Genomic DNA, 14,705 nt, shown 5'->3' on the forward strand with positions numbered 1-14,705 from the left:
CCGGGCACCATCTAGTTCTTCTGGTCTCAGGTTAGAAGAGGCTGTGGTTTGTGTGGGATATTAGTCCTGTGGACTAATTTCTTCTTTGAGCCTTTGGTTTCCTTCATTCTCTTTTGCTTCATACGAGTAGAGACCAGTAGTTGTATCTTAGATGGCCACTCCAAGTTTTTAAGACACCAGCTGCTACTCACCAAACTACGATATAGAACATTATCTCTATGAACTGTGTTACGCCGGTAGACTAAGTTGTCCCCCCAGATTACGGCCATAAGCCTTTTTACCCAGTAAACCAATCCCACGAGTTGTTTGGCTATGTCTAGGAAGCCTCCATAACTGTGCCTCCTATGTGCTTTGTTATATAGATGGATATATATGCAGCACACACAAACACGTATATACATATGCCTACAGATACACCTATACATGCATGTGCATGTACTCACTTATCCCTTCTTATACACATATATGTGTATGTATTTACCTAGGTAACCACACACATACTTTTGGTTGTTATTACTGTTTTTGCAAAATTGTATATGTTATGGCATTTACCAAAATTGTCCCTTTTTTCTTGTGTACTTCTTAGTGTCTTTGTTTACCTTGGTCAGCTTGTGCTGACTTCACCCATATTTGGTATTGCCTTTCCCATCACTGAAAATAACAAATGTCTACTATCTAAAAAGCGATACCCTGTCCTTCTTCCTCCCATCTCTGGTAACGATCAAAGAGCATTGATACTGTGTGTATTTCTATTCTTGACTTTCTGTAATAATGGGACCATGCAATATTTGTCCTTTTGTGATTGACTTATTTCACTCAGCATAATGTCCTCTAGACTCACCACATTATAAGGTGTTTCACGGACTCCTCATTCTTTATGGGTATCTAGTATTCCATTGTATGTATGTACTACAGTTTGTTTATCCATTCATTTGTTGATAGGCACTTAGGTTGTTTTCATCTTTTTGCTACTGTGAATAACCCTGCAATGAACATAGATGCGCATGTGTCTGTTCGTGTCACTGCTGTTATATCCCTTGGAAATATACCTAGGAATGAGATTGCTAGATCATAGGTATTTCTATTTTTAACTTTTTGAGGAAGCACTATACCATTTTCCATAGTGGTTGTACCATTTTACAGTCCCACCAACAATGTATAAGAGTTCTAACCTCCCGACAACCTCACCAGCATTTGTTGTTTTCTGTTTTTTTGATCATTGCCGTTTTTGCAGGGGTGAGATGGTATCTCATTGTAGTTTTGATTTGCATCTCTGATGGGTAATGAGCATCTTTTCATGTATTTGTTGGCTGCCTGAATGTTGTGTGTGATGGTTTAAAGGGAGGACGTGGAAGGGAAAAAAGTCTAGGAGCCAGATAAGGTCATCGTTTATTTCTCTCGGTACCTCGCATAGTGTCTTATCCATTAAAAAAAAAAAAAGGCAAACCCATTGCTGTCAAGTCAACGCCAACTCACACTATAGGACAGAGTAGAATTGCCCCATAGGGTGTCCAAGGCTGTAATCTTTATGGAAGCATACTGCCTCATCTTTCTCCCATGGAGCAGCTGGTAGGTTCGAACCACTGACCTTTTGGTTAGCAGGAGAGCTCCTAACTGCTGCGCCACCGGGACTCCTTGTCTTACCCATAGTAGAGTCAAATATACATTTGGAGAATGAATATTTAGTGCCAAAAACCAACCAAGCAGCTCAAGTCAGTGAAAGAAAAAAAAAAAAAAAGATTCCCTGGAAAATTATCTTGCAAGTAAAATATGGCTGTCATTTCCAACTTCTTCTTTGAGCTTGCCAGAATCTGATTTATTACTAATTCATGTCTGTTCCTCCAGTCATCCTGTACTGAAGTTTACTGTGCTGAGTCTGGATATAAAGCTGAATAAGCTTGTTGCAACCAATGGCAGAGCAAAGGGTTGAGTACCAATCTAGTGTTAGCTGTGTGTTTAGTATATGGTTTCTATGTAGATGTCTTAAAGTCTGCTGTGAATAGAATGAGCAGTTATTTATTTATTTTTTAAAGCCAAATAAAGTTCTTTGATACCCTAGATTAATACACGAGACAATTACTATCTTCATTATGTCACTCTGAAAATAGGAAAACTACAGACAATAGTAGTGAGAAAGGAATTTTCAGCCTCACTGGCCAGTATTTAGAAAAGTGAACGTGCCTGTTGGTGGGTAGTGTTTTGAAATGTAGCTCTGTAGAAAACCAGAGACCTGTGGGTATTGAAGGGACTTTTTATTGGAGAGAGTGGAGAGAAGAGGAGGTAGGGTGCTATGCTTGTGTTGTGTTCATATTCTTCACAGTTTCCTTGCCTGAGGCTTCTCTCTTTCCGAGTTTGATTCCTGTAAATCAAAAGAACGAATGAATTGGGTAATTGACATTTCTGTTGAGTTGCTTTTAACTTTGATGCCCTTGGGTTTTAGCATTTAGCCCTTCTGTAATGGCTACCGGATACCTACTTTACCCAGACAATGATGATATTGTCAGGCTATGGTAAGATCATTTCCTTTGGAACAAAATGGAAAGCGTTTAGTGTTCACAATTGGAGGAAAATGTAAAATTTTCGGAGGCCTCCTATGCTATTGGCTGAGTGAGTCTGAGCTTGGACATCATCACCTTTGCTCCTCAAATGTGCCGTGAAAGGGTTCCTGCACATTTCTGATGTACAAAAAGTAAATATAACCTTTTTAATGTATTTTTTTAATGGTGTCCTTAGCAATATTTGCAAGAAGAGTCATATTTCAGATTTTTCTTGGGATCATTTTATGATCCAGAGAACTTGGGATCATTGGTACATTGTGTTCTAGGGTAAGCCTGAGTGAAATCATTTGTTAGAGTACATGTATGTATTTCTACAAAAACCAAATGCTCACACTCACTTGGCATAATCTTAGCACCCGTTCTTCTCTGGTTTTCAGACAGCCCATTTGGAGCCCTGGTTGTGCTGTGGTTAAGCATTTGGCTGCTAACCAAAAGGTCAGCAGTTCGAATCCACCAGCCTCTACACGGAAACCCCGTGGGGTAGTTCTACTCTGTACCATAGGGTTGCTGCGAGTCGGTATTGAGATGGCAATGGGTTTTTTATCCTCAATCTGCAAATTCTGTGATTAATGTTAATAATTTTAGATGAATCGTGCATCTGTATCAGAAAACAATAAAAATTAACAATACTAACATTTCTATAGCACTTAATGGTGCTTCGCACTGTTTTGGGCACTTAACATATATTAACACATTTAATCCTTGTAATAATTTTGTTATCCCATTTTACAGATGAGGAAACCGAGGCACAGAGAGATTAACTTGCACGTGGTGATACAACTAGTAATGGCGGGACTGGTTTCAAACGCAGGCAGCCCTTCCCTTCCTTAGTTGAAAGCAAATTAAAAATTAGTTGAAGCATAAATTGACGAGAAGTGACTCATTCCTAAATCCATAGTTAATCTTGTGAATTGGAGATTGCTGCAAGGTGCTTCATTTAATTAAAATAATCTTATATAACCTGAGCCTTTTGCTTCATGAGCAGTATTTTAATTCACTTTCACAGCAAGCATATACTTTAAAAATTACTTTAGTTGTAAATCTGAAATGCATTAAAGGATAGTAAATTTAGCTAATCAACATGAAAAACGTGTAACAGAGGGTTAGTTGTCTCCTCTCTTTCCGCAGGGAAGAAAGATGAGTTCTTTCAGTTCCCAGGTGACACCTCAATTTAAAATGAGTTATTGCACTGGAATAAAATATTCTTTCCACTTTTGCAAAGAGCAGCTATGGCTTTAAGAAGCTGAAGTCGTTTTTCTCTTCAATAGTCTGTGATTAATCCTAGTGTGTAACTTCTGCCCATTTCTTTTCTTTGAAACCTCACGGCAACGCAACTAGTGATTCACCCTTCTCCTTGAAACGCCCCGGGCAGACCCTAGTAAATGCCTCCCAGGTTGCAGCTTGACTTTGGCCTTGAGGAATAGATCAGAACAGGAACTGGGAGAGATGGTATCGCAAAGTGATTAAGAGCTTTAGCTCAGAGCAGTGCCTGGTACCAAGTAGGGCCTCAGTTGACATCTGCTGCTGTTGCTGTCGTCATTGTTCTTGTGCGTTGGACTCTGGGGACCATGGTGAGCACTTTATGTGCAGTGCCTTTTTTAATTCTCATCACATTCCCATGAAGTGGGTGCTGTTATCCCCCTCGTTTTCAGAGGCAGGAATTGAAGTTCAGAGACGTTAAGACATTTGTGTAAGGCCAAACAGCTAGTAAGTGGTTAGAGTGACTGCTAAAAGCTTAAGTTTTTTTTTTAAGTACAAAGGTGCAGAAATCTTAAGTGTACAGAATTTTCCAGATCGGAAGTTTCTGCTGCTCCACCCCCCCCCCCCCCCGAGAGGTAACCAACAAATAAAATTGTGATGGTTCTTTAACTTTTTTAAAAAGTGAATCATATTCATACAACATGTACTCTTTTGTGTCTGGCTTTTTTCACTCAACATTATGTCTGAGATTCGTCCATGTTTTTGCATGTAGCGATATTTTGTGCTTTCTCATTGCTAAAAATATTGCTGCATTTCTCATTGTATATGTTATTGTATGACTATACCAGTGTAATTTATCCATGCTACTGTTGATGGGCTTTGGAGTTGTTTGTACTTCTTGGCTATTACTATTAGTGTTACATTCTCATATATGCCTTTTGGTAGTTATATGTATGTGGTTCTTTGGTCATATACGTAGGAGTGGAATTGCTGGGTCTTAGTAAATATGGGCACTACCTGTTTGTCAGTTTGTTACATTATGGTGGCTTGTGTGTTGCTGTGATGCTGGAAGCTATGCCACTGGCATTTTGAATATCAACAGGTTACCCGTGGTGGACAGGTATCAGTAGAGCTTTCAGAGTAAAACAAACTAAAAAGAAAGGCCTGGAGGTCTACTTCTGAAAATTAGCCAATGAAAATTAGCCTTATGGATTGTGGCAGAACAGTGTCTGACTTGCTTGCTTTGGACATGTCATCAGGAGGGGTCAGTTGCTAGAGGAGGACATCATGTTTGGTGAGGTGGGCCAGTGAGGATGTGGGAGATCCTTGATGAGATGGGTTGGCACAAAGGCCACAGTGATGGACTCAAGTGTGCTGGCAACTGTGAGGATGGTGCAGAACTGGACAATGTTTCGTTCTGTTGTATGTAAGGTCACCATGAGTTAGAGTCGACTCGGTGGTAGCTATCAACAACAGCAGCAATATACATAGAGCTGTGGTACGTACGGAGCCGTCGTGGCTCGGTGGTTAAGAGCTCAGGCTGCTAACCAAAAGGTCGGCAGTTTGAATCCACTAGCCGCTGCTTGGAAACCCTATGGAGCAGTTCTACCCTGTCCTATAGGGCCGCTGTGAGTTGGAATTGACTTGACCAAAATGAGTTTAGGTTTTTTGGTGATGCTGTGAAAGAGTTTTCCAGAGTGTTTGTACCAGTTTACACTCCCACCCAGCAGTGTGTGAGTTTCAGCGACTTCACATTCTTGTCAACACTTGGTATTGTTTGTCATCCTCATTGGGTAGTGGACTTGCATTCTACCAAATTCAGTTTTGACTCCATTGCCTGTGCCCTTAACCCTGATGGTGTCTACTGCAACACTGATAGAACACTTGCTGTATGGGAGGCACTGTGCTAGATGCTGGTATATGAAAATGAATACAACTTGATTTCTGCCCTCGAGGAGTTTGCATTCCACTGGGGGAGATGGACCTGTAAATCACATAATCTTAGTTTAATATGGAGCATACGCGTACGGCGCTGTAGGAATACCGAGGGGGTTATCTAGTTTAGTCTCTGGGCTCAGGGAAGGTTTTCGCAGAGTCTTAGGCAAAAAGAAGTCAGACAGAAATTCTAGGACTTGGAATCAAAGTCTCTCTACCCTGACCACTAGCCTACCTGGGCAGAGATGGCAATATTCTTGTGACTCTTAGGAACACCAAGGATGGAGCTCATTTCCCAGGGCTCAGAGTGTGCCTTCTTTGGGAGAGGAGAGAAAACATGGCCAGAACCCTTCTCAGGTCACAGGGCCAAGGAGTGCCATTGCCCTTTGCCTAGAGATGGGGGAGGCTGTGCCCAGTCATCTGGCAGTGGGGGCGGAAGTCTGTGTCCTTGTCCCTGCTATAATATTTCTTCTTCTGATAATGACTGTCATTCAACACGTCTTTACAGGATTAGCAAGAAAATGAGACAATGCATTGCCGGCTGTGACCTTCTTAATAAAATTTTCCTAAGAGTTTAAGGATTACTGATATAACCTACCCATTGACACTGAGTTGATGCCGACTCATGACCCTGTAGGACAGAGAAGTGCCCCATAGGTTTTCCAAGGCTGTAATCCTTTTTTTTAATTTTTATTGTGCGTTAAGTGAAAGTTTACAAACCAAGTCAGTCTCTCATACAAAAATTTATATACACCTTCCTGTATACTCCTAGTTGCTCTCCTCCTAATGAGACAGCACGCTCCTTCCCTCCACTCTCTATTTTTGTGTCCATTGGGCCAGCTTCTGACCCTCTCTGCCTTCTCATCTCCACTCCAGACAGGAGCTGCCCACATAGTCTCATGTGTCTACTTGATCTAACAAGCTCACTCCTTACCAGTATCATTTTCTATCCCATAGTCCATTCCAATCCCTGTCTGAAGAGTTCGCTTTGGGAGTGGTTCCTGTCTTGGGCTAATAGAAGGTCTGGGGACCATGACCTCCAGGGTCCTTCTAGTCTCTGTCAGACCTTTAAGTCTGGTCTTTTTATGAGAATTTGGGGTCTGCATCCCACTGCTCTCCTGCTCCCTCAGGGGTTCTCTGTTGTGTTCCCTGTCAGGGCAGTCATCAGTTGTAGCCGGGCACCATCTAGTTTTTCTGGTCTCAGGGTGATGTAACCCAAAAAACCCAGTGCCCTCTACTCGATTCCTACTCATAGTGACCCTATAGGATGGAGTAGAACTGCCCCATTGAGTTTCCAGGGGGCGCCTGGCGGATTCGAACTGCCGACCCTTTGGCTAGCAGCCGTAGCACTTAACCACTAGGGTGATGTAGTCTCTGATTTATGTGGCCCTTTCTGTCTCTTGGGCCCATAATTACCTTGTGTATTAGGTGTTCTTCATTCTCCTTTGCTCCAGGTTGGTTGAGACCAATTGATGCATCTTAGATGACTGCTTGCCCAAGGCTGTAATCTTTACAGGAGCAGACTGCCACATCTTTCTCCTGTGGAGTGGCTGGTGGGTTCAGACTGCCGACCTTTTGGTTAATAGCTGAGTGCTTTAACCACTGCATCACCAGGACTCCTTATTACCAATAAGCTGTATATTAGTAAGTTATTTTTGCTGTTATTTAAAAATATGTGTGTTTTACATGCATTTTAATTTCAAGAGAATATTTTACCCCAATATTTTTGAATCATGAAGTATGGAAATGTGAGAGCTGGAATGAGCTTTCAAGATCAGCTAGTCCAATCCTGTTTTCAGATGAGGAAACTGAGGCACCAGGGATGTTGAGAGACTTGCCCAAGGTCAGATGGCTAGTGGCTGGCAGAGCTGGGTGTAGAACCCTGGACTGTCTGCCAACTCACAGCTTTTTAAAACAAAATTATCATACCTTTATATGAGCAATGCCCAGAGCAATGAGAAGAGAAGTTTATGGAGAGAATTTGATCTAAAGTATGGCTCCTGGGAGGGCTGTGAGGGCCAGAGAGGGATTGAGTGGAGGTAATGTGATTGCAGGTAGACACTTTAGGGAAGGCCTCTCTGGGAAGGTGAAATTTAACCTGAGACTAAAGGAGGAAGAAAAGCTAGGAGGAACTCAAGCAAGGAAAGCGAGCATGGCTGGAGTGAGGTGGGCGAGGGGGTGGGTGGGGAGTCTAGGGTGGAGAGCTTGGATCCCCTTGGCATTGTAAGCCATTGATGGCTTTGATGTAGAGAACAGAGCTGCTGTAAACCAACTGAAATGGTTTCTCCTCTGCCGTCAGCCTTTGACCCATAGGGGATTCATAGGCCTCCATGGTGGCCACTGTCATTTATCCCGGTGGAAATCAGGGCCCTCCTGACCACAGTTACCTCAGTACCTTTTCTTGGAACTTATAGATAGATACAGGGTCCTTAAGATGTTTCTCTTTCTTTATTAACTAAATTTCAAAATACATTTATATGATGTTTTATAAGTTAGTTTTTAAATTATAAAAGTAATAGAACCATTTTACAGAAGTCAGAAAATGGAGAACAAGAAATGAGGAGCTCTACCCTGACAAAATTCAATCATCATTTTATTCTTTATTTTTTTCCCACATAGTTTTAGTCTTTTTTTTTTTTTTTTAATTCATTCTGGTAAGATACATATAGCAGAAAATTTGCTATTTTAAACCATTTTCAAGTTACAGTTCAGTGGTGTTAATCACATTCGCCACGTTGTGCTGCCAGCACCACTGTCCATTCCAAAGGTTTATGTCACCCCAAACCTAAACGCAGCACCTCTTCAGCAGTGACCCCCTTCCCCACTTCCCCCAGCCTCTGGTAACTGCTGATAAACTTTGTCTCTGTGCATTTGTCTATTGTAGATATTTCATAAGTAGGATCATACAACATTTGTCCTTTTGTGTCTGACTTATTTCACTCAGCATAGTGTTTTCAAGGTTCATCCATGTCGTAGCCTGTATCAGAACTTCAAGTCTCTTTATGGCTGAATAATATTTCATTGTATGTGTGGATCCCATTTTGTTTGTCATTCACGTGTCGATGAACATCTGAGTTGTTTCTATCTTTTGGTTATTGTGAATAACGTTGCAGTGAACTTTGGTGTACATGTATCTCTTTGAGATCCTGATCTCAAGTCTCTTGGGTATATACGTAGAAGTAGAATTCGAAGTGATATCTCATGGTTTTGACTGGCATTTCCCAAAGACCAATGCCTCTGTCGACTTCATGGCAACGGGTTTGGTTTGGTTTTTTATGGCTCTGTTGAGTATCTTCCATGTGTTTATTCGCTATTTGTATATCTTTGCAGAAATGTCTGTTCAAGTCCTTTGCCCATTTTTTAATCGGGTTGTCTTTTTGCTTTAGGTTGTAGCAGTTCTCGGGTTTTTTGGTTTGCCATGTACTGGGCACTGTGGTGCTGGAAGGTGATTGCTGCTCACAATTCCAGCTCAGATGAGAGCCTGTGTGAAAGCATAGCAGCCGTGAAATGTTCAGCATGTTTTTTGAAAAAGACATCTTTTCAAAACTAGTAACAGTGTTGGAAAGCCAGGCTCACGTTATAGTTTAAACTGAGTTTAATTAAACCGGCAGGTTGTTTGACCAGTTGGAAAGGTACATACACCTCTGTTGTTTTAACCCACTTGAACATGAACACATAAAAAAACAATTATAGCTCTCATATTTTTAGCAACAGTTGTCCCGTGATTTCTTCGAATGTATTAAATCCAACATTTATTGTTGTTCAACATTGAGTTTAATCTCGGAACCCTAATTATAGCCTATGTTTGAAAAATTTGCATTATTAGCTGAAAGATTGGATGGTTATTTTTTGAAAATTGGAACTTTGTTCTTTGAAGCCATACTTAATCTCTTGAAGACCCAGGACTTAATTTTGTTGCCAAGACACATTCTGTGGGACAAACTAAATAAATAAAAATAAATGGTTAGTGCTACATTCCTGAATTTCCTCTACATCTTTATGACTTCCGTGGATAGTCTTATTTTGTTTTCAGAGCAGGCGGTACAGAGCCTTTCTGTTAGGGATTGGTGTCCCAGGGAAAATTTGGCTCGCATGAGTAAAAGTTAATTTTGGGGGTGTGAGGGAATTAATTTTGAGAATTATGTATATTTAATCCAGTGCTTTAAAAAACAACAACAACAGCAAAACGGAATTCATAAAACTCTATTCAGTAAATACAACCCAAATCAACATGATAGCTTAATTTTAGAGCCTGTTGGCAGTTAGGTATTTCATATTATTTTCCTGATTTCTGAACTTTATTTCCTCAAGTGATAGGACTGAACATGTAGCTTTTTAATTGAAATTTTAGTAGGGACACATTTCCCTGAATTACTAAATGCTAAAAACTGAGGAATATGTATGATTTTTCTTATTAGACTTACTTGTCGTGTAGCGATGTCCTTAGAGGTTCTAGCTGAGTGAGTCTCCTTATCCCTACCCTAAACATGATCCTCATGACTGCTAATTCTGACGACTACTTTCTGTGGTTCTGCTGTTGTCTTCTCTAACTGATACCATGTTTGTTTCTGCAGCAGCCCACACGTCTGTGTGTGTGTGTGTGTGTGTGAGATTTGCATGTACTTGGCTTTGAGCTAAAAATCTGTTATTTTGATTTTTAACTATGTATATTGCTTTTCATGGCTATGTATGTAAATATATATCTATTTAAACAGCTGTAAGATATTTCATGTTGTGGGTATATTATAGTTCAGCCAACCCACTATTAATGGACATTTGGGTTATTATAGATACCTCATCTGTAAGTTTTTGCACACTTGGGAGTATGTTTATATAATATTCCTTTTCACAGTTAATTACTAGGAGCGAAATTGCTACGTCCGATGGTGTGTACATTTAAAACTTGAGATTGTGATACAACCATTGTGGAAAGCAGTGTGGTGGTTCCTCAAAAAAAAACTAAAATAGAACTATCACATGATTCAGCAATTCCACTCCTAGGTATATACCCAAAAGACTTGAAAGCAGAGATCCAAAAAGAGACTTGTACACCAATGTTCATCTCAGCACAATAGCCAAAAGGTAGAAACAGCCTAAATGTCCATCAGCAGATGAACTGATAAGCAAAATGTGGTACCTACATACAATAGCACACTACTCAGTCAGTAGGAGAAATGAAGTCTTGATAAATGCTACAATATTGGAGCTGGAAAGACTATGCTGAGCAAAGTAAGCCATTCACAAAAAGGCAAATACTGTATGACCTCACTTATATAGAAGACAAGAAAAAAAGGCGACGGTATAGAGGACAGAGCTTATTAGTGTTTGCCAGGGGCAGGAGGGAGAAGGGAAAAGGGAGCTAATGGCGATGGAAAATCTTATTGATTAAGGGTATGGTTGCACAGCCAGTTATTTTAATTGCTGTCAATAAGTTGTACACCTGTAAAAAGTTGAATTGGCAGACCAACAACGACCAAAAAAAAAAAAAAAAGTAGCTGCTAAGGTTGCTTATGTGTTGCCAAGCACCTCATGGGATTTGTATCCTTGGTTTGGAGGTTTAGGGTCATGGTTTCGTGGTACATTTCAGTTAATTGGCCTAATAACATGTTTAGTGCTCCTGTTCTACCTCCTAATTGGTTGTATAGTTCCTGGGGTCTTAAAAGCTTGCAGGCAGCCATCCAAGGCACAATTAGCCTCTATTCACCTAGAGCAACAGAGGAAGAAGGAGTGTCAGGAATAGGAGGGGGATATGAAATGTGTGGCTAATTGCCTCCATGAACAACTGCCTCCTTTGCCATGAGACTAGAACTAGATGGTGCCCGGCTACCATTACTGAACATTTAGATCGAAGGTTCCATAGAAGAATCTTGATCAAAAAGGGGAACATGCAGAGCAGAATTTCAAATTTTCATGGACTCTAGACTTTCTGGAGCCATGGAGGGTAGATTAACCTCTGAAACTATTGCGCTGAGATAAAATAAAAAATATTCCCTGGAGTCATCTTAAAACCAAACAGTGGTTTAGCTTAACTATTGAAAAAGATCTGCCTTAAGCATTACGCTCTTTTAAGAACTATCTAAATGGGATCAAATTGACAATAGCAGCTCAAAAGATTAGATAGGAACCTTAGGGGCAGTGAGTTTATGTTAATGAGGGAGGAACAACTCAGAAAAGGAGGGTGAGAATGGGTGCACAACTCAAAGAATATAATCAGTGTCACTGAATTGTACGTGTAGAAACTGTAGAATTGGTGTATGTTTTGCTATGTGTATTCTCAACAACAAAAAATACAATTTAGAAAAAAGGGAAAAACCCCCAAATCCTTGAGACTGTCTGCCCTAAGTGTACCAATTTGCACTTTTGCCTCCCTCGCCCTTATCAGAGCCCTTTTCTGTGTGTCTCCTGGTGCTTCTAGGGCACAAAGAGGGAGTTGGAAATGTTCAGAGATGGTATTTTTGAGTTTCAGCTTGAAGTCGAAAGAGAGACTTTTGTATTTCCTGGATGTAGGAGGCAAGAAACAAGAGAAACGGGTTCATTTTTGTCAACAAGAGAGGCAGAGAGGGCCAGGAGAAAGAAAGGAGTGAAAGAAGAAAGAGAAGACGCCAGGAGAGACCCTCGTTTCTGTTTTCTACTGGAAGCACAGCCCTCTGTGTCCTCTGTTGTAAGCGTGAGGCAGCCTGGCCCAGGGGTGGTCCTTAAATCCTTGTCTCCCATCTCACCTGGTTGCCTAAAGTAGATAACCTCTGGGAAACTGGAGCCCTCCCTATTTCCATGAGCACGTCAGTCACAGATCTTCATTTTTATCAACAGGAACTAACCCTGTAGATTTAAGCAGGGAGAATTTACTGTGAGGATGTTGTAAGGCTTGCAGAATTGCTGGGAATGGTGGAGCCAGGCTTCAAAGGAACCAAGGGAACCAGGTAGGTAGGACAACACCTGGTCATGCTACAGGAATGCTCTGGGTAGGACATGCTGCCAGGGGCCATGCTGCTCTGGGACCCAGGCCCACACTGCAGCTGCCAGGGGTCACTCTGCCCTCAGGACCTAGGCCCACATTGCAGCTGCCAGGGACCACACCATGCTCAGGACCCGGGACCACACCATGCTCAGGACCCGGGCCCACACCACAGCTGCCAGGGGCCACGCTGCACTCAGAACCTAGGCCCACACTGCAGCTGCCAGGGGCCACCCCGCCCTTGGGATCCAGGCCTGCACTGCAGCTGCCAGGGGCCATGCCACCCTCGGGACTAGGGCCCACACCACAGCTGCCAGGAGCCACACTGCCCTCGGGACCCAGGCCCACACAGTATCTGCCGGGGCAGAGATGAGAATTTGGCGTTTTCAGTCTTGCCTTTTGATGGTGGACACTGCCTCACCGCAAGACACGTACACACGGTGGGGAGTTTCCCAACACTTGAAGGGAGTGCAGACACTGACTAAACTTCAGGTCATGTCTGGCCTCTTTCCTTTATTCTCGTGTAGTCCCTCTTTTCTCCCTCTCCCAGGTCTTAGAGGTCTCAGAGAATGGGAAGTAGATATATAGACAGAGACCATACACGCATATTTATGCCCACATACACTTAAAAATTATCTTGGGAAACTATGTATAAAAGAGTCCTGGTGGCACAGTAGTTAAGTGGTCAACGCTAACTGCAACCCACCCGGTGACTCTGGGAGAAAAACCTGGCGATCTGCTTCCATAAAGATTGCAGCCTACAAAACCCTCTGGGGCGGTTGTACTCTGTCACATGGGGTCTTTATGAGCCAGAATCAATTCGATGGCACCTAACAATACAACCAAGTATGTATAACAAAAAAATTGCCGTTTTATCTTAAGTGTACAATTAAGTGAAATTAGTTACAGTCACCAAGTTGTATAGCGTCACCATTGTCTGTTTTCAGAAGTTTGTGTGTGTGTTTTCTTGTCGTCGGAGTTTTAAAGGCATCTGATGGTGAAACACATATAACAAGACATGACCGTTGCACCAGTTTTTACACGTACGCTTCAGCAACACTCATTACGTTCGCCATGTTGTGCTGTCGTCATCACCGTTGGCACATTTTTCATCACCCCAGGCAAACTCAGTGCCCCTTCAGCAATAACTGCCCGTACACGTGTGTTTTAAAATCACTGTTTCTGTTCTTCCACTTGAGGTGGCATTCCAGCACCAAGAGGGACATATTTGGAAGTGTTGGGTCTTACCACAGGGGTTGGGATTCTGGCAGACAGTTTGTTTTACAGGGTTTGCTGGTGGGCCCTGGTGGCTCAGTGGTTAAAAAGCTTGGCTGCTCTCCAAAAGGTCGGCAGTTAGAATCCACCAGCTGCTTCTTGGGACCTCTATGGGGGCTGTTCTACTCTGTCCTCTAGGGTCGCTGTGAGTCAGAATTGACTCGATGGCAATGGGTTTGTTTTCTTTTCAGGTAAGTGTAATTTAGTTGGGACTGGATCTAGCCTGGGAACTAAAACTCTTCAACTGGAGAACTTGAATGGGATGGTTGGGTGGTCTCGATGTGACATTTGGGAGCCTGGAGGCCCAGATTCAAATTCCACAAAGGTGATTTCAGATTACTGGATTTTGAGTGAGGAGACCTAGTTTATAGTCCTGATTGTACCTAACAGCTAACAGGGACCCTGGACAAGCTATCTGGCTGTTTTAAATTGTCTCCTCATATTTGAAATGAAAGTTGGAACGAGATCATTGTTTTTAAACCAGACTACCCATCAGAAGAATTATGTGGTTTGATTTTTTTTTTTAATGTAGTTTATTTTACACAGCAGAACATATACCAATTCAACAATTGATAAATGTACAATTCAGTGCCCTCTGAGTTTCCTATCTAATCTATGGAGTTTCTGTTGTTAGTTTGATCCCATATGGATAGTTCTTAAAAGAGCACGATGCTCAAGGCAGACATTCTTTACTAGTTAAGCCTGAACTATTGTTTGGTTTTAAGAAGACCTCAGGGGATATTTTTGGTTTAAGGTTTAAAGATTACCTCAGGGCAATAGTT

At 41.8% G+C, this 14,705-nt stretch overlaps 1 protein-coding gene across 4 annotated transcripts in view; it reads left to right on the forward strand.

Annotated features, from left to right (window-relative positions):
- Positions 1 to 14,705, forward strand: part of CGNL1 (cingulin like 1) — a 189,597-nt gene that overhangs the window by 16,077 nt on the left and 158,815 nt on the right. The window contains exon 2 of one of the 4 annotated variants that reach the window (XM_049905310.1): positions 12,504 to 12,613. The exons of the other annotated variants lie outside the window; for them this stretch is intronic. The gene's annotated coding sequence lies outside the window, so the exon portion shown is untranslated. The remainder of the gene's footprint in view (positions 1 to 12,503; positions 12,614 to 14,705) is intronic. 4 annotated transcript variants of the gene reach the window in all.

The sequence above is a fragment of the Elephas maximus genome, chromosome 13, assembly GCF_024166365.1.
Source record: "Elephas maximus indicus isolate mEleMax1 chromosome 13, mEleMax1 primary haplotype, whole genome shotgun sequence".
NCBI classification, from domain to species: domain Eukaryota; kingdom Metazoa; phylum Chordata; class Mammalia; order Proboscidea; family Elephantidae; genus Elephas; species Elephas maximus.